The sequence below is a fragment of the Nycticebus coucang genome, chromosome 18, assembly GCF_027406575.1.
Source record: "Nycticebus coucang isolate mNycCou1 chromosome 18, mNycCou1.pri, whole genome shotgun sequence".
NCBI lineage: Eukaryota > Metazoa > Chordata > Mammalia > Primates > Lorisidae > Nycticebus > Nycticebus coucang.
The window spans coordinates 45,122,693-45,146,332 of record NC_069797.1 but is presented as its reverse complement, the minus strand read 5'-3'; the positions used below and the strand labels follow the sequence as shown (position 1 = coordinate 45,146,332).

Below are 23,640 nucleotides of genomic sequence, written 5' to 3'. Positions count from 1 at the left end.
AACCTGGAGCTTTGAGTTTATTTTTTCCCCCCCAAACATTGGAGGGTGGGTGTGAGAGTGGGGAGGTAGGCCACAGGACCACAGGTAAAGGAGACCCACAGTTCTTTGAAGACTGGCCTTTTCTTCTCTTCCTACCCCACCAAGTGACAGTCAAGCTTCCTCCCATTTCCCCCACTGAGTATCTAAATAGCCCACTTAAAGTTTAAAGCGCTGGGGCGGCGCCTGTGGCTCAGTCGGTAAGGTGCCGGCCCCATATACCGAGGGTGGCGGGTTCAAACCCGGCCCCGGCCAAACTGCAACCAAAAAATAGCCGGGTGTTGTGGCGGGTGCCTGTAGTCCCAGCTGCTCGGGAGGCTGAGGCAAGAGAATCGCTTAAGCCCAGGAGTTGGAGGCTGCTGTGAGCTGTGTGAGGCCACGGCACTCTACCGAGGACCATAAAGTGAAACTCTATCTCTACAAAAAAAAAAAAAAAAGAGTTTAAAGCGCTGGTTTCCAAATCCAGTCACGTATTCTTTGAAACAACTTTTTTTTTTTTTTTGAGACAGTGTCACTCTTGTTTCCTAGGCCTACAATGCCATGGCCTCAACCTAGCTCACAGCAACCTCAAACTCATGGGTTCAAGTGATCCTTCTCCCTCAGCCTCCCTAGTAGCTGGGACCACAGGCATCTGCCACAATGCTTAGCTAATTTTTCTACTTTAGTAGAGATGGGATCTCTTGCTCAGGCTGGTCTTGAACTCCTGAGCTCAAGGGATCATTCTGCCTCAGCCTCCTAGAATGCCAAGATTATTGGAGTGAATCATACGTTCTTTGGTTGTACGTTCTAAGTTATTTAATCTACTATACTGATAATGATACAAAAACAGATGCATGTAAGTGATGAGAACAGATGTGTCTGGTCATTGTTGAGGTGGCCTAAACAAAGTAGATGAAGACCAGATAATGGCACCAACCTTAAAGCACCTAAATCTGAGAAACGTCCTCTGCTTCTGTGGTCTACAGCCAATGCAGCTAGGACTACAGGAGAGCCGCTTTGAGCTTGGGCACTTGGGTGTGAGTCTGGTCATGATACCCCCATGTCTAAGCTTTTCCTATGTGAGCTCCAGCATTGCTGGAGTATGAGAGGGTTCTGGGGGTATTCTTAGTTTGGAGAGAGAACTTGCAAAGTCTGGCATGCAGGTGCAGATCTGGCTTTTATCTTCAGGGAACCCTTCTGGGTTTTATTATTTATGTATTTATTTTTTATGAGATAGAGTCTCACTCTTTTGCCCCAGGCTAGAGTGCCATAGTATCACAGGCACCCTTGACCTCTTGGGTTCAAGTGATCCTTTTGCCTCAGCCTCCTGAATAGCTAGGCCTACAGGTACCCACCACAATGCCTGATTTTTCTGTTTGTATTTTTTGTTTGTTTTCATTAGAGACAGGGTGTCACTCTTGCTCAGGCTGGTCTCGAACTCCTGAGCTCAAGCAATCCATGTGCCTTGGCTTCCCAGCGTACTAGGATTCCCACTAGGTTTTGAATAGAATGACACTTCCAGTGCAGGGAAGAGGACTAGGCCCCATCTGGCAGCTTTAGATGAGGAAAATGGGTTACTACCAGTGACTGAGGCCTTAGAGCAGTGATTTTCAACCAGCGTGTCGTTAGAGGATCTTAGGTGTGCCACGAGAATTTTTAAAGATCATTAATTATTTTCAAAAGAAATTTAGAGCATAGTATACCCTTTTTTTGCTCTTTTTTTGGGGGGGCGGGGGTATCAACATAATTTAAGTATGCAGCGAAGTTTACCTATAGGTTCAAATGTGCTGTGAGATAAAGGCTGAAAAACCCTGCCTTAGGGTCTTGTCCTTCGAGGGTGGCCTTAAGAAACATGGTTTGGAATACAGGAGGGAAAGGCAGCTGGAGGCTGGCAGAGGGCGTGTACTCCTTGAATACATGCTTTTCAGATTGTTGTGGGCATTTAATTTCTAGAGTTATGAAAAAGTTAATTTTTGACCATTTTGCCAGAAATTTTGTTGGGTTTTAAGGAACCGTAGATTCCTGCAGATCCTCACTATGCCACTCTGGAAGTCGGTTTTCCAGGCAAGTACACGAGAGACACTGTCTCTGTTTAATTACCTGTGGGCCGTCCAGGGGATGCTTGTGAGTTGGAAACACAGGAGGAGACAGTGCTGCGGAGAGGTCTGGGGACCTGGCCAGAGTGTGGGGGTGGGTGGCGGGAGCTGTGCCGAGGCTGGACCCTCTCCTGGGCTCACTATCTGACTAGGTGTTGACACTTCCTCTCTGATGTCACCATGGAGGCTGGATTCTGGAGTTATTGCTACACCTTATACAACCTTGGTTATGCCACTTACAGGCGTCAACATCTGTCAGATGAGAACCGATGTCGCATCTAACCATTCCAACCTTGAGAACAGAAAACAAGATGAGTAGCTGGAGTGTTTAGTACGTGTCAGATGCTGACAGGTAACAGTCACCGACACAGCCCACCAAGGCAGGGACTCCTTCACAGACGAGCACACCAACCCCATGGGTCCTTCACCTAGAACCTGCGGAGAGAGCAGAGCTGAGACAGCCAGGCTGTGCCCCAACACTCCTAAAGCAACGTGGACTAATCTTGCCTCAGTCATATCCCTGGATAAATGCCCCAGTTGTTAAGTGACCAGTCCACAGAAGAGTTTTTTTGAGACACAGTGTTGTGGTGTCACAGCTCACAGCAACCTCAAACTCTTGGGCTCAAGAGTTGCCTTAGCCATGTGGCTGGGACTACAGGCGCCCTTTACAATGTCTGGCTATTTTTAGAGACAGAGTCTCAATCTTGCTAAGGTCGGTCTTGAACCTGTGAGCTCAGGTTAATCTACCTGCTTCAGCCTCCCAGAGTGCTAGGATTACAGGCATGAGCCACTGAGCCTGCCCTACACAGAAAAGTTTTTAAAGTGGAAAAAAATACATCAGGAGAAATTAATGATTTTGCTTTTGTGGGAAATTAAAGTCTTAAGTGTCACAAACAAAGCCAGGAGAAACTTGGAGTAACCAGGTCAAAAAGTGAGGAAAACTGTCTCCACTGTAAGATGTCCAGACCCAGGTTTTCTACTTCCTGCCCAATACCCCTTATCCTTAACCCAGTACCCCTTACCCTTAACCCCCTACCCCTTATCCTTAACCCAATACCCCTTATCCTTAACCCAGTATCCCTTATCCTTAACCCAGTACCCCTTACCCTTAACCCAATACCCCTTATCCTTAATCCAATATCATTTCAATGTGTAATAGACATAAAAGTATTATCTTGGTGAGATATTTTAAAGCATTTTTCATGCTAAGACTTTGAAATCTGGTTTGTGTCTTAAACTTCCAGCATCTCTTTCATTTCAGGTATTCAATAACCTCATGTGGCTTGTGGTTACCCTCTTGGACAGCATAGGCCTAGACTATTTCACTGATTTTGCATTGCACCGATACAGCTTACATATGATCTTTCTTATTAAAAAAGTTTTGGGTTCATTTGCACATTTTTTTCTTGTCTTTTTTTTTTTTTTGAGACAGAGTCAAGCTGTTGCCCTGGGTAGAGTACTAGGGCATCACAGCTCACAGCAACCTCTAACTCCTGGGCTTAAGTGACTCTCTTGCCTCAGCCTCCCAAGTAGCTGGGACTACAGGCACCTGCCACAACGCCCTGCTATTTTTTGGTTGTAGTTGTCATTGTTTGGAGGGCCCGGGCTGGATTTGAACCCACCAGCTCCGTGTATGTGGCTGGCACCCTAGCTGCTTAAGCTACAGGCACCAAGCCTTTTTTTTTTTTCTTTTTTGAGACAGTCTCACTTTGTCGTCCCTGTAGAGTGCTGTAATGTCATAGCTGACAGCAACCTCATACTCATGGCTCAAGCAATTCTCTTGTCTTAGCCTCCCAAGTACTTGGGACTACAGGCACCCAACACAATGCCCCGCTATTTTTTAGAGATGAGTCTTGCTCTAGCTCTGGCTGGTCTTGAGCTCATGAGCTTAGGTGATCTACCCACCTCAGCCTCCCAGAGTACTGGGATTACAGGCAAGGGCCACTGTGCCTGGTTCCAAATGAACTTTAGGATAGTTTGGCAGAGGGTAGGGAGGATGGAGGTAAATGTTCTATCTGAATTTTCAAATAACAAATTATTTGAAAATAATGTATTTTGTTAGTTTGTATAAAGCTTTATATAATTTTTCAGGTTAAGCTTGTAAGCTTATTCCAATCTGTTTTGCTTTCTTGCTCTCTTCCTTACCCCCTTTTGTCTTTGGTTGTTTTTTTGAGACAGAGTCACTCTATGTCACCCTTGGGTGCCGGGGAGTCACAGCTCACAGCAACCTCAAACTCTTGGGCTTAAGTGATTCTCTTGCCTCAGCCTCCTAAGTAACTAGGACTACAGGTGCCCGCCACAATACATGGCTATTTTCATAGCAAATAATTGTTATTGTTGTCTAGCAGGCCCAGGCTAGTTCGAACCCGCGAGCTCCGGTGTATGTGGCCAGCGCCCTAATCATGGAGCTACGGGCGCCGAGTCTGCTTCTTGTTTTTAGTCCTCAGTATTTGCCCATTGCCAAGAAAAGTGCATTTAATGATTCTGGTATTGCCGTGTTTTTCTGTTTGCCTTAACAGCTATGTAAGTTTCAGTCATGTTGCTTAGTTTGAAAAGGCTCATGAGTAGAATTTTCTCAGCACTGTAAACTATCTTTAGGATTCAGTTTGGTGCTTTCTGTTTAGAATTTTACATCCTTTTTCTCTGTCACTTTAGGTGGGTGGCTTATAAACAGCACATTGTTGGGGGGAGTTGTTGGGGAAATCTCTTACTATTTTACCTGTTTTTGGTGACCATTGGTGCAATATTATTTGCCATTTAATTTGTTTCCCTATTTTGTTTTCTAAATTTTTCTCATTATTTGCTTAATCAAGTGATTTTTTCCTATAGAAAATTTAGCATTTAGCATCTTATTTCTGTTATCAGTGGACTACCATAATAGATTTTATTTTATTTTATTTTGAGACAGAGTCTCAGTGTCACCCTTGGTAGAGTGCTCATCATAATCTGTTTTATTTTTTCATTTTTGAGACAGTCTCACTATGTCGCCCTGGGTTGAGTGCTATGGTGTCACAGCTCACAGCAACCTCAAACTCATGGGCTTAAGCAATTCTCTTTCCTCAGCCTCCCAAGTAGCTAGGACTATAGGTGCTCACCCCAATGCCCGGCTATTTTTTGGTTATGCGGTTGTCATTTGTTTGGCAGACCCGGGCTGGATTCGAACCCTCCAGCTTCAGTGTATGTGGCTGGCACCTTAACCACTGAGCTGTAGGCACTGAGCCGATCATAATAGGTTTTAAAATATACTTGAATTTATATTTCTGTCTCTCATATATCTAAGACCTCTTTTCTCGCTGAGCAAGAAAAACAACAGAGTCAAGTTTCTGTGCTTCCTCCTACAGATGTTTGCATGCTTACAGAAGCACTCTGTCTCCTGGGTTTTGATAAAAACTAGAATAGGCTTCGGAATTCTACACAATATTTTTCTATAAAACTTCTTTCACATTTGCCTCTATCACAAGAATTTTTTTTTTGGAAAGAGTCTCACTTTGTGGCCCAGGGTAGAGTGCCGTGGCATCATAGCTCACAGCGACTTCAAACTCCTGGGCTTAAGTGATTCTCTTGCCTCAGCCTCCCTAGTAGCTGGGACTACAGGCACCCACCACAACCTGTGGCTATTTTTAGAGACAGTGGTCTTACCTTTGCTCAGCCTGGTTTTGAACATGTGAACTCAGGGAATCTACCCACCTCGGCCTCCCAAGTGCTGTGATTACAGGCGTGAGCCACCACACCCAGCCTCTTTTATTTATTTATTTTTGAAACCAGTATAGAAAGCCATGGCATCATAGCTCACAGCAACCTCAGACTCTGAGGCTCAAGCAGTCCTCTTGCCTCAGCCTCCTGAGTAGCTGGGACTACAGGTGCCCAACACAAGGCCCAGCTATTTTTTTCTGTTTCTTTTTTAGAGATGCAGACTTGCTCTGGCTCAGGCTGGTCTCCTGAGCTCAAACAATTCCCCGTTTTGCCTCCCAGAGTGCTAGGATTATAGGCATGAGCCACCACGCCCTGACCATAGCTATACATTTTTATCTCTTTTATTTATTTATTTATTTTTTTTTGTAGAGACAGAGTCTCACTTTACTGCCCTCGGTAGAATGCCGTGGCATCACACGGCTCACAGCAACCTCCAGCTCTTGGGCTTATGTGATTCTCTTGCCTCAGCCTCCCGAGCAGCTGGGACTACATGTGCCCACCACAACGCCCAGCTATTTTTATTTTTTATTTTTTTGTTGTTGCAGTTTGGCTGGGGCTAGGTTTGAACTCACCACCCTTGGTATATGGGGCCAGCACCCTACTCACTGAGCCAAGCCACAGGCACCACCCTTTTATCTTTTTTTTTTTTTTTTTAATATTTTTATCTTTTTGTCCTGGCATATCAGCAATTGTTTGGCTATCTCTGGTAGATTGGATATCTCTTTGCTAAAAGTTCTGTCCTCCCTCCCACAGTAGGATGATACGTCCTAGCCAGTTGGACTCAGGCTTGGCCACAGAGCTCGTCCTCGTCATTGAAAGGTAGGTAGAGGTGGTATGTGTCACCAAGGCAAGATGCCTAAAGAGCCAAGATGTGGGTGGTTCACCTGTCTTACCCCTCTGTGCCAACGTTGGTCCCATTCCAGGTAGACTCCTATCCGTCCACCTGGGTCCCAGAGTGAAGCTGAATGGCATGGGACAGAGCTGCAGCCAACCCTTGATGGATGTGCTGTGCAGAACATCTTCCGTGAGCCACCAAGTCTGGGGTGGGGGGTGGGGGCGGTGTTCCTGTGGCCTGCCCTTGCCTGTTCTGATTAGTTCCAAGGCCCCAGACCTTTCCTTCTAGGGCTTGTGGCTCTTCTTCCTGCTTGGGGGCAGGTTCCCTGCCCTTTCTGTTCCCAAACCTCCCATCTGTGAAAAGTAGGGAGGGGAGAAACTGATTTGTTGGGCAAATAAGCGGTGAGCCTTCCTGAAGATTCCTCTTAATGATACTGACTTGTATTTTTTACAAAGCAAATTATCTAAGAGAGATCTTGGCTGTTTCTTGCTAGCAACAGACCTAGCTGACATCTGGTGAGGACAGACGGTGTTTGGGAAGCCCCGATGCTCTAGGCAAGGAAGGTGGGTACCTCCTACCCGGAGTTAGGATGGGTTTCTTGTCTTCCCCTGTTCTCCCTGGATTGGTGACAGGTAGGAGCTCTGTTAGCACTGATTTCTTTCTCTCCACTTGAGCGCCATGCTAGGGGCTGCAAAGATGAGACAAACACTGGGCCCTTAGGAAGCATCTGTATTTTGGGAGGGGGCTCAACGATCTCAGTGTAGATGGTTCTTCTCTCACTTACAGGATCCTGGCACCCGCTGGTGAGGGAAACAGGCTCAGAATCAGCAGAGCTGGGACTTGAACCTGGGCCTTCTGGACTTCAGTCTCTTGTGTCCTTCCTTGGCTTTGGTCCCTCTCTCTTTATGGTGGCCTGAGTGCCAGAGAAGTTGTGTTGATAAGAAGGATGACTGAGGTGACATTCTTGCACTGGTGGGAGGCTCCCTGGGGGAGCTGGCCTCCCCAGGCCTTGAGGGAAGAGAAGAGGGTGAGGGAGAGGAGGCACAGCCAGGGCCATTGCTGCAGTGGGAGGTCCCCCCATGGGGGCTTGTCCTGTAGGTCCAGCTCAGGGTCACTTGAGAAAAGAGATAGCAAAAGCAAGAGCAGGACATCTTCCAAGGAGGCTTGGCTGCAATACATCATTTATAGAAGTCCTATCTTTTAATTTTGTTAGCAGATCATAAGCATGTAATACATGATTCCAAAGATGTTTAAGGATAATCAGAGAAAAAGAAGTCTTCCCACATCACCCAGACCACATTTCCTCTCTGGGGGACACTAGTGTTATTAGTTCCTTGTGCACCCAACACACATAAATAGCATAATGTAAACTAAGGGCTATAAAACTAGGTCTGTTTGTCAATAAAGTTTTATTGGAACAAGCCAAGGGCATTTATTTACGTATTGCCTATGGCTGAGTTTGTGCTACAACCACAGAGGAGTACCTGCTGATTATGTGCTCTGAAAAGCAGCAAAAATATCTAGTCTTTCGCAGAAAGTTTGCTAACCCCTGCTGTAAACACTTTTGTACACACACAGACACCCCCATTTAATCGTACTGTGAGCATACAATGTTTGCTCACAGTCTGATTAAATGTGATATACACGCATGCAGCCTCAATATTTATTTTCTGCCTTTTTTCCAGCTGAATTCTTTAGACTTTGAAAATCATAGAATCTCAAATTTTATATGATTCTCTATAGTGGGCAATTAGCTCTGTGCCTCGTAGATGTCCCTCCTGGCAAATGCCTTGTTCCTGGTAGGGTGATCAGGCATAGAACCTTCCAACTCCAGAGGATGGGCACAGGACCCAGGATAAACAGGATGACACTCTTTATTTTTACGACTCCCAGGCTACTTGTATGCTCACAGTTTGAGCACTGACCCAGGGCAGTGGTGTTCAACTCTGGCTACGTATTGGAATCACTTTGAAAACCACAGATGCCTAAGACCTGTTTTCAGAGATGCAATAATTTAATTGGTCTAGGCAGCAGCCTGGGCAGCGATAGAGATTTTTAAAAACTACTACTTTTGGAGTATAACATATATACACACCAAAGTACATAAAGTGCAAAAATCTTGGGTGCAGAGAGTTTTTTTTTTTTTTTTTTTTTTAACGGAGTCTTATACTATCACTCAGGCTGGAGTGCAGTGGCATGATCATAGCTCACTGCAACCTCAAACTCCTAGGCTCAGGGGATCCTCCTGCCTCAGCTTCTGGAGTAGCTGGGACTCCAGGTGTCTGCCACTATGCCCAGCTGATTTTTTTTTTTTTTTTTTTTTGTAGAGACAGAGTCTCACTTTAGGGCCCTCAGTAGAGTGTGCTGTGGCCTCACACAGCTCACAGCAACCTCCAACTCCTGGGCTTAAGCGATTCTCTTGCCTCAGCCTCCCGAGTAGCTGGGACTACAGGCGCCCACCACAATGCCCAGCTATTTTTTGGTTGCAGTTTGGCCGGGGCCGGGTTTGAACCCATCACCCTCGGTATATGGGGCCGGCGCCTTACCTACTGAGCCACAGGCGCCGCCCTGCCCAGCTGATTTTTTAAATTTTTGTAGAGACCAGTTCTTGCCATGTTGCCCAAGCTGGTCTTGAACTCCTGGCCTCTATTGATCTTCCCATCCTGGTCTCTCAAGAGTGCTAGGATTACAGGAGTGAGCCACCATGCCCAGCCTGTGTTGCATTTATATATATATACACACACACATCTCAAAAAACATCACCAGGTAAAGATAGACATTTCTAGGCTCTCAGGAGTTTCCCTCATGGCCTAGTCTAGACAATATCCTCTCCCTAGGGAAACATTTTTTCACCATAAGATTATTTTTGCCTATTTTTTTTTTTTTAATTTTTCCCTGTTTTAGAACTTCATATGAATGGAATTATCCACTCTGTACCTTTTTTTTTTTTTTTTTTTCCTGAGACAGCGTCTCTGTTGCACTGGTCAGAGTGCCGTAGCATCATAGCTCACAGCAATCTCAAACTCTTGGGCTCAAGGGATCCTCTTGCCTCAGCCCCCTGAGTAGCTGAGACTACAGATGCCTGCTATAATACCTGGCTAGTTTTTCTGTTTTCAGTAGAGACATGGTCTCACTCTTGCTCAGGCTGGTCTTGAACTCCTGAGCTCAGGTGATCCGCCCACCTCGGCCTCCCGGAGTGCTGGGATTACAGGTGTGAGCTCCCACTGCGCCCGGCCTCCACTCTGTACTGTCGCATCTTGCTGCTCCACTCACCATCCCGTCTGAGATGGTGTGTGTATTCCACTGTGTGGATATACTGCGATTTATTTACCCATTCTATGGTGGACGTTCACTTAGGTTTCCAGTTTTAGGCTGTAATTCAGAAAGCTCCTAGGCTTCATTTATGTTTTTGGTTTGTTGTTTTTTTTTTTGCAGTTTTTGGCCGGGGCCAGTTTTGAACTCATCACCTCTGGTATATGGGACCAGCACCCTACTCCTGGAGCCACAGGCACCGCCCATTCATTTATCGTTTTTTTGGAAGGGGGAGACAGTCTCACTATGTTGCCCTGGGTAGAGTGTAGTGGCGTTACAGCTCACAGCAACCTCAAACTCTTGGGCTTAAGTGATTCTCTTGCCTCAGCCTCCCAAGTAGCTGGGACTACAGGCGCCCACCAAATGCCCAGCTATTTTTTTGTTGCAGTTTTCATAGTTTAGCTGGCCCAGGCTGGGTTCGAACCTGTCAGCCTTGTTGTATGTGGCTGGTGCCGTAACCACTGAGCTATGGACTCCGAGCCTTCATTTTTGTGTTTTGCAGCATGCATGTGTTCATTTCTCCTGAGCACACACCTGTGAGGTGGATTGCTGGATCACAGGGTAGGGGTGTGTCCAGCTCCAGTAGTTATTTGTGTCTTGAGATATTTAAAAATTTACCAGACAATTCACAGGCTCCTTTACGTCTTGGGACTGCTAACATGGGGTTGATAGGAGTCTGAAGTGGCACAGAGCGTGGAAAGCACTTAGCACAAGCCTTATGCATGGAAAGGACTCCATAAATGATGCCTGAATGTAGGTATAGTATGTTTCTCTCGCAACACAATGCAGTAATTAACTGAGCTGCGCTATCCAATGAGGTGGCCATCAGCACATGGGCTATGGGGCACCGAACTGTGACTTGTCCAAATGGAGATGTACTGTAAATGTAAAATGTATACTTTGTGTGATGTTAAATTACTATTTGCACATGGGTCACAAAATTAATTAGTTCTACGCCTTTTAAAATGTGTTTAAAGGGTGTTCAGTGGACATGCTAAGACCACACACGTGGCTCGTGTTTCTGTTGGACAGCACTAGGTAGAGAGACATACTGTATGAGGTCGTACCCTTTCAGACAGTTTCTCAAATTAGGGGGCTCAGGCCATTTGCTTCAGAATTTACCTGAAGTGCTTGCTAAAAATGCAGAGTGCTGAGTCTTACTTCAGACTGGTGGAATTTCATGCAAATGGAACGTGGAATCAGCATTTTCAGTAAGCCCCCGGCCATCCTTGGGCCTTATTAACATTTGTGAACCACTCCTCCTGGAACTCTCTTAAACTGGCGTGCTGTCTCCTGCTTTACGTTGTGGAAGATGGAACCCTTGTTTCCTAGGTTATCTTGACTGCTAGGAAGTGTTCAGGACTGAGTTTTTGTTTAAATGAGGGTTCAAGTATTGTGTGATCTGGCTAGCTGTTTTGCTGTCTGCCCGTTGTGTTAGAGTTGTCTTGCCTTAGGTTGAAGTGTCTAGAGAACAGATACAGAGTCTGTTTGTATAGTTTAGAGTTTCTTTCCTTAAAATACCCTCTCAGTTTTGCCACTGTGTGACTTTGGTCTGGATCTCTGTTAAAGATCCCTATTCTCGGGCGGCGCCTGTAGCTCAATGGGTAGGGTGCAGGCCACATACACTGAGGCTGGTGATTTCAAACCCAGCCCGGACCAGCTAAAACAACAGTGACAACTGCAACAAAAAAATAGCCGGGCAAGAGAATCGCTTGAGCTCAAGAGTTTGAGGTTGCTATGAGCTGTGATGCCACAGCTCTCTACTGAGGGTGACATAGTGAGACTCTGTCTCAAAAAAAAAAAAAAAAACAACCCTATTCTCCTGTGATTGTTCAGAGGATGAAAAGAAATCATTAAATTTCAATAAAAAGCTGACCTAAAGAAAGTGGAAATGAGGGCGGTACCTGTGGCTCAGTGGGTAGGGCGCCGGCCCCATATACCGAGAGTGGCAGGTTTGAGCCCAGCCCCGGCCAAACTGCAACAAAAACAAAAAAATAGCTGGGTCGTTGTGGTGGGCATCTGTAGTCCCAGCTGCTAGGGAGTCTGAGGCAAGAGAACCGCCTAAGCCCAGGAGTTGGAGGTTGCTGTGAGCTGTGACGCTATGGCACTCTACCCAGGGCAATAAAGTGAGACTGTCTCAAAAAAAAAAAAAAAAAAGGAGAAGACTATGCAAGCTGGAAGTTCTTTCAGGATCACTCAACACAGCACAGGTTGCCGCCGCTATGGCCTAGTACCACTAGATGGCGCCACAGCACAAGGTAGTGGAAGCATCCTCTCCCGCCTCCGGTTGTTTCAGAACCGAGCTGCGAGCGTGGTCCCATTATTAAAACTTCTAGAGATGCACATTCTGAGGCCCTACCCCAGACCTACTGACTCCGAAACTGTTTAACATGCCGTCCAGGTGGTTCTGAGGATCACCTAGGTTTGAGAATCACTGTCCTAGAATCAACCTTGGGGTCGCTTGGGAAGGTGTGAACTGGCAGCCATGAGATAAAGGGCTGAGACTTTGTGGGGTGGGGGCAGGGCAGTCAAGGTCACCCGTGGTGCGGGAACAATTCCGCAGAGCTCGTCCCGAAGTCAGGGAGCAGTTAAAGAACGCAGGTCTGGGCGGCGATTTTTTATTTTTTTAGGTAAGGCATGTCCACTAGTGTCAGCTGGATGGAGAGAAAGTGGGCTACTAGGGGAACCGGATGTTAGGTGGAAGGTCCGCACCCGGAGCAGAAACAGACACACAGGGCTGGCTGCCTTCTGCAGGAAGCCCAGGGCCCAGCCTGGCTTCCCACAATGGCTGGCTGTCTCTGCCCTGAAATGCCCTGCTCTCTGTTCTGAAATGTCACCAAACCACCACTGTGTTAATGGACTCAGATCTTGCAACTCTCCCAAGATAATCTAGGAAAATGGATACTCGGAAATCAAAAAGGAGCTTGAGACAGGGTGGAAAAAAGTCACTGATGAATTAAAGCCTTATTTCTATCTTATCAGTCCTTTCAGTATCCTAAGGAAATGATAGTACCAGAATGAATTCAATATCTTTGTTTTGACACTGACAAAAATCCCTTTTGCAGGTGGCTACTGAGGCTTCAGAGGGGCCGTGTATCATGCAAATAATTTTTTTCAGCTATGACGTGTACAGTTTAGTTTGATTTATTTTTGATGTCACAAACAAAATGGAAAGTTAGCACTTTAAAAATGAGTGTGGCTGGCTGAATAAATAAATAATATGCTCTTGGCCAGAACCTGCCACTGCCTCCTTAATTGCCCATTGATTCTTTAATTCTCTGCACTTTAACATCTACAGAAATTAAGAGGCCACAGAGCATGGGAATGTCTTTTGTTAAACAAATTAAAGAAACGGGGTTTTAGGAGTAGTCCTTTCTTGGGCTTTGACCTAGCATTTAAAGGCAGGAGGCAAAGTTGCCAGACAAAAGCCAGTTGCCCTCAGTGGTTGTCTTTCCAGCCATGAATATTTATGGCGTGTCCGCAGGCCTGAAAACATATAGAATGCCAAGGTTTTGTTGAGAAAATGACTAGCACTCAGAGCGTCCTTCCTCTTGGTTCCTGGGAGATGTGAATGTGCCCTGCTGCCACCTCCCTCGAAGATCCTGGGGCCTGCGTTTGGCCCCTTGCAGACTGGCCCAAGAAGACTTGGCCAAAGATTGGGGGTGGGGTTCCCTCTATGTCTTTTTTTTTTTTTTGAGACAGAGCCTCAAGCTATCACCTGTGGGTAGAGTGCTTGGCATCACAGCTCACAGCAGCTTCCAACTCCTGGGCTTAAGCAATTCTCTTGCTTCAGCCTCCCAAGTAGCTGGGACTACAGGCGCCTGTCACAACGCCCAGCTGTTTTTTGGTTGTAGTTGTCATTGTTGTTTGGCAGGCCCTGGGTGGATTCGAACCCGCCAGTTCTGGTGTATGTGGCTGGCGCCTTAGCTACTTGAGCTACAGGCGCCGAGCTGTCTCCTCTCTGTCTTATGGGGAGAGAAACACTCCTAGGTTTCTTTTATCCCCATTTTCATCTGGATGGTGGTGTGGGGGGAGGCAGCAGCCATTGCCATTTCCACCACCCTCAGGAGAGGCCTCTGATGCCGTGGAGAAAGCCTTCTAGAACCCAGTGGTCTGCCAGAGCACCACCTCCCTGACCTCACCCACTGGACTGTCTCCTCTGACGTTCCCTCCTCCAGATGTAGGATGGCAGCCCCTCACCTCTGTGGTGTGCTGTGACTCCACTTCTAATATCGGGAACCCTCTGAGAGCAGAGACAGAGTCTTCTATTCTGAAACTCCAGCATGTAAAACGGGATTTAGAACATCATTGGCCTTCAGAAATTTTTGGTTGAATGAATAAACAATTGAGTACATTTGCCTTTCAAGCAGATACTAGAGGCAGATACTCTCACGGCTGTTTCCCTGACCTTTGTGTTCCAGCATCTCACACCTCCTTGTCTGGAAGGTCCTTCTTTATCCCCCTCTCAGCCCCCCACTTAGCTCTCAGGTAATGATGTCCCATGAGATTGAGAACATGTGCAGAGCGCCTGTTACGCTGCCTCCTTTCCACTTGGTGACAGGAGGGAGGGTTTGCACGGGTGCTGCCACCTGAGCCTCTGCTGGGTCCAGCCTGGTGGAGCAGGACAAGTATGAGTGATGTGGAAAAAAGGCTGGATCCTGCTGGGCTTTGACCCTGGGACACAACATCTCTGACCACATGTATAGGTCACTAAGCCCAAAACCTCCCAACTTGCGAAGGCGAATGTACACGTATGGGCGGCTCTAGGGCGGCTGTGCCAGTTAATAGTGTGTGATCTTGGAGAAGTTACTTAACTGAGGGGCCTCAGTCTGCTCATCTGTAAAGTAGGGTCAATAATGGTGGCTTCTCCAAAGGCAACTGTGAGAATTACACTGGAGGCCCCTGGCAATCCAGGATGCATTTGATAAAACATTGTTATCATTTATGTCCTTGAGCTGCTCCATAGGTAGGCCTGAGTGCAACAAGATCTCCTGGGTGCCACCCTGTGGAAGTCTCAAACAGGCCAGGCTTCTGTGGGTTCTTCGGAGGCAGGGGATACTCCCCTCTCTGGGTCCACAGGGGCCTGTCATTTCCTGCATGTGGGAGACCCACTTGTCCCCAGGAGCCACCCTGTGATGCTCTTTGGTATAATTGTGGCTCCAGGGTGAAGCTATCACAGAATACCACGGTCTGGGCCCCTGCTCCCCGATGCCCTTTCCCTCAGAGTAGGACTCGGGGACAAGGCTGGGGACCCCCCCCCCTCCCCATCTAGGCATAGCAACCTTAGCTGGCCGCCTTAGGGCGTCCTCACCCGCCTCTCCGCTCTCCATCAGCATCATTACTTCCGAATTCTCGCCCTTCTACTTAGCAAGCCAGCATCGTGCCTGCCTGTCTCTGCCACTGTCAACATCTCCGCTTGTGTCTCTTAGAACTGGGCACCTGAGCCGCCCCTCTCTCTTTCTGGCAATTAGGATTCTTTCCCCAGCTCACAGCCAAAGTCTTTGTTCTACTCCCTGAACGATCAAGTTAATTTCCAGCAACTGTTTATTCAGTCTTTGTACTGTCTGGCTTGCTACTCACTTAGGAGAGGCAGCCCTCCGAGGCAGAGTGGGACGGCAGAGCAACAGTTCAGGACCGGAAGGAAAGACATTTAAGAGCTGGAGGAGGCGGACAGGAGCCCTGAGGGGCCTGAGCGTGGGCGTGAGGTGGGGAGGAGGGGACCCCAGAGGGTAGATGCCAATTCTCAGCCTCTGCTTTCCGGGTTAGCATCTTAGCAGGGTTCCTTCCAGTGTAAGTGTGCAAAGATGCACATGTCCATATAGGCACAGGGAGGGAACAAACGAGAGAGGGGACTGGATGGGGAAAGGCAGGGGAGGGAAGGCTGGGGTGATGTGGCCACAGAGCAGAGACCCCGGCCAGCTGCCCTAAGAAGGCTGTGCCGTTTTAAGCTGTTTGCTATGAGGTGCCGATCCTGAATCCTCACAAAAATTTAGGTTTTAGGCATCAGCTTTGTATTTGAGCTGCTTGGAGGGGGAGAGTTGGGAAGGAAAGATGTCTCATTTGTGAGCTCTTTCTAGAGTGGAGATGATGTCACAGCCAGGAAATCCAGGGCTGAGAGCAGGATGGGCTGGGGGCTAGAAGTCTACAGCTTCAGCCCTCTGGGAATTCAGGGAGATCTTGGGGAGAGCTGTGGACTGTGGCATGGGAGGGTCAAATCAATGTTACCCACCTGATGGGGTCAGGAGACCCTAGCTGACATCTGGGATTCTCTATATAAATATGCATACAATGGAATCACTGTGTAAAAAATGAATATGAGCAATTATAGATGACAGACAACACACACAACAGGAATGTACAAAATCATATAGAAGATTAAAAATGTAAACTATAAGATAAAATATATAATATATGTGAATATACATTTTAGTATATAATTATAATACAAATATAGATTATGTAATCATGTTTTATTTTATTTTTTTTTGCCGGGGCTGGGTTTGAACCCACCACCTCCGGTATATGGGGCCAGCACGCTACTCCTTGAGCCACAGGAGCTGCCCTGTAATCATGTTTTAATTTAATGTTTACTTAAATCCCTTTGTAAGCCCTCCTTCCCCTCACCATCTCCCTCCCTCCCATCCCCAGTAATTTGCTTTATATGTCACTGTAGATTTGTTTGCATTTTCTGGAATTTTCTATAAATAGGATCGTATGGTTGGGCTCTTCTGCCAGTTTCTTCCACTCATATAACTTCTTGAGACTCACCTGTGTTGTTGCCTGAGTTCATAGTTCTTCCCTCTCTGCTGCTGAGTTCCATTGAATGGATGTACCAAGCTTTGTGGATCCAGCCACCTGCTGAAGGACATTTGGGTTCAATATTCAAATGAAAATCTCTCCCACACCCCCTGCCATGAATTGTAAGGAGTTCTCTCTTCCCTGGTTTCTTCTCATTCCTCCATAGCTCCAAGAGCTCCTGGGCTGATAACTCAGGTCCTGCTGCCAGCACAGGTGACCTGCCTTGACTCTGGGTCCTGGGTCACCCTTTACTCACTCCACTCTGTCACCCACTCACCCCCCATGCAGGGCAGCCTGAGCACAAGAGCAGCCAACCCTGCACCTCAGAGGCTGGGGCAGGAGCCCAGGCTGCCCTGCTCTGCCAGCCTGCTCTAAGCTGGGGTGCCACTGTGGCTCTTAACTCTGTGAGGACATATCCTGGGCCCCTAGGGGTGCAACACACATGTGGTCACACAGGTAGACCACACTCATGTGGACATCAGTGTTCAGAACAATCAGCTCTGCTGACTCATATCCTAAGTGCCATCCCTAGCCTCCTGCTATTTCTGGAAAGCTCTTTTTGCTTCTCACGTTTCCATCCCAGCCTCCTAACTGGCCTCTCCCTCTCATTCAGTCCCCCTCAGCCTCACAAGCCCCTCACTGTTCCTCAAGCACACAGGTGTGTCTCTGCCTCAGGGCCTTTGCACCTGCTCTTGCCTCTGCCTGGAACGTTCTTCCCCCACTAGACTGCTCCTTCATCTCCCTCAGGCCTTTACTCAAAGCTACCTTCTGAGGAAGCCTGCTCTGGCCACCTTCCTTGAATTTTGCCTCCCCTTTTCCACTTGGTTTTTGCTCCTCAGCTGGCATCACAGTCTAACACACCACTTACTTTGCTTCTCTCTCATTTATCATTGTCGCCCCCACAGGAAGCTCTAGGAGGGCAGCCGTTAGCCTACTCCGTTGATCATTACTCCCCACTGCTAGAGCGCCTTGCACGTAGTAAGGTGCTTAAATATTTGTCAAGAATAAGTACACAAATGAACACCTGGCTCATGTTCACTGGGTGGGAGAACCCATCCCAGTCCCTGCAGGGTGTATAGCTAAGGGCGATTCCAGCCTAAACAAGATACGTAATTTCCATACTCAGAGTTTAGCATATTCAGCGCTCTTGTAAGTCCCATTGGAATCTGACCCGCAGCTGATACTGAGTCACATCTGGCTGTCAGAGTTACACTAGGCTTTAAGGAACCGCTTCTCTGGTGGTTCATAAACTTTAAAAAAAAAAAAAAAAAAAGAAGCATGGCAGATCCTCTTTTTTCCCCCTCTAAAGAAACGTTTTTGGAATTTCATTATACAAAACATAAAATTGATATTCATATAAAACTGCATGCTTACATTTATAGAATTTTTTTTTTTGAGACAGAGTCTTGCTTTGTCACCCTCTGAAAAGTGCTATGGCGTCATAGCTCACAGCAACCTCCAACTCTTGGGCTCAGGCAATTCTCTTGCCTCAAGCTCCCAAGTAGCTGAGACTACAGGTGCCCACCACAACACCCGGCTATTATAGAATTTTTAAAATTAAATAAGGCTATTGAGAGTGGTGGAAAACCAAATTTGACTAAATGCAATATGATCTTGGATTGGATTCTGGAACAGAAAAAGACATTAGTGGAAAAACTGGTGAAATCTGAATAAAATTTGGAGCTCATTTCCTAGAAACATACCCTTACTGGTTTCTTAGTTTTGACAAATTTACCTTGGTAATATACAGCAGTAATAGGAGGAGCAATTGTAATTGGGGGAGGGGTATTTAAGAACTGTTGGTACTACCTCTACAACTTTTCTTTAAATATAAAATCATTCCCAAAGAGAAAGTTTATTTAAAAGTGCTTATTGCATTAGTCAATGAGATTTAACAAATAAAAAAATGCACATTTGCAATTATGGTTATGGATGACAACGAGCGTCTTCTGCAACATACAAATTATTGCTATATTTTGCTTTGGTTGCACAATATTGAAAAAAATCTTGACTTGCTCAGCTAAGCAGTTGAAAATGGCAACAGATTTTAGCAGCTGCTCGCCTTGCGGTCTCAGGAGATGCTCTGATGAAGCCAAGGAGGTGGGAGAGGCTCACTTCCAGTTCTCAATAAGGAGGAGCGAAGGATGCATCCCACCTTGTGCAGCACTGGGCTGTGGTGGGATATTCTGTACAACGTCTTTCAAATATTTTTGAAAGATGATGTTTGGATGAAACATTTACAGAACCTGTGAAGTATCTCCAGGGCTTTGCCAAGCACACTTTGAAAATCACCGGTCTGATTTACAAGGTTCCATTTTTCAGATAAGGAAACTGAGGCCAGGAGAGGGGAAGGGACTTAGTTCTCACAAGTCAGGAACTAGCCCAGATGGTCACCTTTCCAGCCCTGAGTTTATTCCTATGGATGGATGTAGCTCTGGGCACTCTAACTGCTGTGTAGAAGCCCTCACTTGTTTCAGCTCTCTGTTCTCTTGATGATAATAATGCCATCTCTCTTTTTTTTGTTTGTTTGTTTCAGACAGATTCTAACTGTCACCCTGGGTGCAGTGCTGTGGCATCATAGCTCACAGCAACCTCAAACTCTTGGGCTCAAGTGATCCTCTTGCCTCAGTCTCCTGCGTAGCTGGGACTACAGGTGCCCACCACAATGCCTGGCTAGTTTTTCTATTTTTAGTAGAGATGGGGCCTTGCTCTTGCTCAGGCTGGTCTCGCTCCTGAGCTCAAGCAATCTGCTCTCCTGGGCCTCCCAGAGCACTAGGATTACAGGCATGAATCACTGCGCCTGGCCTAATCTTGCCACTTTTAAAGCTCTAGTGAACAATCTGGAACAGATCTCCTTGTTTGCTTGTCTGGGCATAATCCTGAAAGTGCAATTGCTGGCTCATAGGGCGTGTATACCCTCAACTTTGTCATAAATTGCCAAATTGTTCTCCAAGAGCTTATAAGAGTTACAATTCCCCTCCAAAGCAGAGCATGGCTTCCCACAGCTCTGCACCCTCAGCAGTGCTTGGCCCTGTCAGAGTGGATGGAGACAGCTTCCCGCATCCATTTGGCTTATAATAGTAACCCTGATGGTCCTAGGGCCTGAGTTCTGGCCCTGAGTCCTCCCTTACCATGTGATATTGACATGAGGTTCATAATTTGAGTGTTGTTACTCAAAATTAAAATTTCACAAACCTCACCCATAACAGCAGAAGCACTTGTATTTCCTGATCAAGAAAATACAACATGATCACAGGCTACTATGAATTCAGTAATAACTGATATTGTTAACTTGTATTTCATTAAACAGTATAACATGCAATGCATTTGAAATGGCCGTAAGTATACCCTTGACCAACATATTTATTTGGTTTATCTACACATGTATGCGTAGCCCACACCCCAGGTTTATTCACACCCCCATCTTCTCATCCCACAGAGTCACAACCCAGGGTTGGAAACTGCTGGACTAAAGAATGTCCATGAGGGCAGAAGGGAGCACAGTTGTTTCAGAAAGTCCTGGACTTGAATCCTGCTTTTTGCCATTTACTAGGTAATGACCTGCGGTGAGTCTGGTCTTCTCTGTGCGCACACACACTGGCGCTGTGCAGAGTGTCCTGTACGTGTACATGTGACGTAGAACAGTTCCTGGCACAAAAGTGTTCTCTAAATGTTAGCCCTTTTTATTATCTCAGTTAATCCTCCCTACGTTCTTACTTATTCAGTAGATATTCAGTGAACATGACCATGTGCCAGGGATTGATTAGGTGTGGGGGAGGGAGGGGGGAAACGTCAAAAACTGCTGCCTTTGTGGAGCACACTGTTACCCTAATTTTACAATTAAGAATGCTGAAGCCCAGAGAGGTTGAGTGTCTTTTCCTTGTGCACACAGTAAGAGAAAAAGCATTCTGGTTGTTTTGCCTGATGACACACAAAATCCCTGCTCCTCATATGTTCCTGCAGCAGCTGCTCTGGTCTGCAGTGACCTTGCCATGATCCTTGAGCCATGGAGGGAAACTGAGTTTCATTTCATGTACTTGGGACCAGAGAATGGGCAAAGTCAGTGGAAGCTGTCAGAGACGAGACTTGGGGCGGTGCCTGTGGCTCAAAGGAGTAGGGCGCCGGCCCCATATGCCGGAGATGGCAGGTTCAAACCCAGCCCCGGCCAAAAACTGCAAACAAAACAAAACAAAACAAAAAACAGATGAGACTTGGGAGCTATGGGCTGCCATGTTTTCTTCCATGAGAATGAATCTGGAGAGAGAATGAAGAATGGGGCTAAGGCTGAGAGAGAAGCAGAGAAGTGCGGGGGGAGATGGAGAGACACACACTGGTGTTCATTGCTCCAATTTCAACCATTTTGAGCTCCTTCCTTTCTTTCAGCTCCCGAGTCACCCAGTATCCTTACAACAGCTTCTCTCTTTTGTTTGTTCTTTTTTTTTCCTTATTCTTTTTTTCTTTTCTTTTTTTGAGATAGTCTCACTCTGTTGCCCTGGGTAGAGTACTGTGGTGTCACAGCTCACAGCAACCTCAAACTCATGGGCTCAAGCAATCCTCTGGCCTCAGCCTCCCAAGGAGCTGGGACTATAGGCACCCGCCACAATGCATGGCTGTTTGTAGAGATGGGTCTCACACTTGCTCAAACTCCTGCGCTCAGGCAATCCACCCTCCTCAGCCTCCCAGAGTGCTAGGATTACAGGCATGAACCACTGCGCCCGGCCGACTTCCTTTTTTTGCTTAAACTTGCAACCAAAGGGATCCTAGTTAATACACTAGGATGTGGCCAATGCCCAATGAGTGACTGCTCTAAGATTCTTTGAGCTCCTGCCACTCCCTAGACTTTCTTTTTGGCGTCTGGAGCTGAGAGTATCCTGTTCTTAAATAACTTTGCAATAGATTCGCTGCTTCAGAGCATGTGGCTGCAACCTAACTCTTAATAAATCAGGTGGGAGCTTTCTGCATGGAAAAGAGCCTGTGCCATACATCATTTTTGTTTTCCTCTTGGGGAGAACGGCCATGCTACAGCAATAACCTGCCACATATATGTCTCAAAGCCCTATTTATATAGCCATATGGATAAATATATATAAATAGGAGCCTGGAATAATAGATTAAGAGATCTGCTCATCCATAGAAGACTTATGGGGCTTTCAGGACCTAATGGTGGCCTGATTCAGTAAGAAAAATGGGTCTCCAGCAGGATGTGGCCAAGAATTAGGTGAGCCCCTGACCTGAAAGAGCCCCTGTCCAGGAGACAGAGAGGTGGAAGGACTATGTGAAGAGCCAGAGGCTCTGTCAGAATGAGCCGTAGGAGGGAACAAGCAGGACAGAGCTGTGCAAAGTTATCAACCCTCGGCTGTGTCCCCAGCTTAGCCCCTGTTCTGCTGTGTGACCTTAGGCAGGTCACTTGCCTTCTCTGAGCCTTAGTTCCTCATCTATAAATGAGGAATGTGGACTTGCTGACCTCTAAGCTTCTCTTCTGCTCTGGTATTAAAATGACTCTGAGGTCGGCTTGGCGCCTGTGGCTCAAGCGGCTAAGGTACCAGCCCCATACACCTGAGCTGGCAGGTTCGAATCCAGCCCCGGCCAGCCAAACAACAATGACAACTACAACCAAAAAATAGCTGGGTGTTGCGGTGGGCGCCTATAGTCCCAGCTACTTGAGAGTCAGAGGCAAGAGAATTGCTTGAGCCCAGGAGTTTGAGGTTGCTGTGAGCTGTGATGCCACAGCACTCTACCCAAGGCGACAGCTTGAGGCTCTGTCTCAAAAAAAAAAAAATTACTGAGGTCTCTGGTCACGGTCCTTAAAGTCCAGGTGGTTAAAAAGATCTCATAGCTCACAGCAACCTCTAAAATTCCTGTGCTCAAGTAATCCTCTTGTCTCAGCCTCCCGAGTACTGGGACTATAGGCACCCACACAACACTGGGCTAATTTTTAGGATGGGGTCTCTCTCTTGCTCAGGCTAGTCTCAAACTTCTGATCTCAAGCGATCCACCCACCTTGGCCTCCCAGAGTGCTGGGATTATAGGCATGAGCCACCTTGCCTGGCCCCCACATAGCTTATCTTGCTTGGCCCTCATGACCACCACAAGAGGGAGGCACCATTACCACCCCTGTTTATAGAAGAGGAAGCAGAGAACAGAGAGGCCTAGGGTGTGTCCCAGGCCACACAGCTGGCAAGTGGGCATGTTAAGACACCCTCAGGAATCTGACTCCATTCATATTCCTGATCACTGTGGTGGCTGTGGCTCAAGGAGTAGGGCGCCAATCCCATATGCCAGAGGTGGCGGGTTCAAACCCAGCCCTGGCCAAAAAAAAAAAGAAATACATATTCCTGATCACCACTGCATACCTCCCACTTATAAGGGCAGGAACTGAGGCTAGAAAAGGTTAATTAATGTGGGAACCACCAGCATCCTGGGAGTTCTCTTACCTGTCCTTTCTGTAGGGAGGGGTACGGAGAAAAAAATCTTCTTACTGCTGCCTGTGTTTCCATTTTCCAAGTCAGTCAATTTCTTTTTTTTAACCAAAGTCTATTTACAGAAGAGACATATAGGCCCCGAGATAACCACACTTCAGCCATGCTTCAGTGAACTCCCAAATCAAAGATGGACTGGATAACGTGTACCTGATGCGATTGGGTTTTTCAGCATTTCAGGCCTTTTTTTTTCTTTTTTGTTCCCTCTGTGGGTTGAAACCAGGCTTTTGTGACTTGATGAGGACACATTTCTCCTGGGATGTAATAGACCTAAGGCTGAAGAGAGAACATTTGCTATTTTGGAAGAGTTAATCCTAAAGCTTCTTTCTTTGGCTCCTGCCTTTAGAAAAGGCATTTCTAGGCAAGAATTCTGTCTCCGTAATCTGCCCTCAGTCATCTTAGCGCTCATCAC

At 46.8% G+C, this 23,640-nt stretch overlaps 1 long non-coding RNA gene across 1 annotated transcript; it reads left to right on the top strand.

Moving 5' to 3' along the window:
* The first annotated feature begins 6,439 nt into the window (after positions 1-6,439).
* On the top strand, positions 6,440-23,075 carry LOC128570861 (uncharacterized). The gene is made up of 3 exons (XR_008375649.1): positions 6,440-6,627; positions 6,732-7,202; positions 20,189-23,075. It is a non-coding gene; the product is annotated as an uncharacterized LOC128570861 (long non-coding RNA).
* Positions 23,076-23,640: the final 565 nt, after the last annotated feature.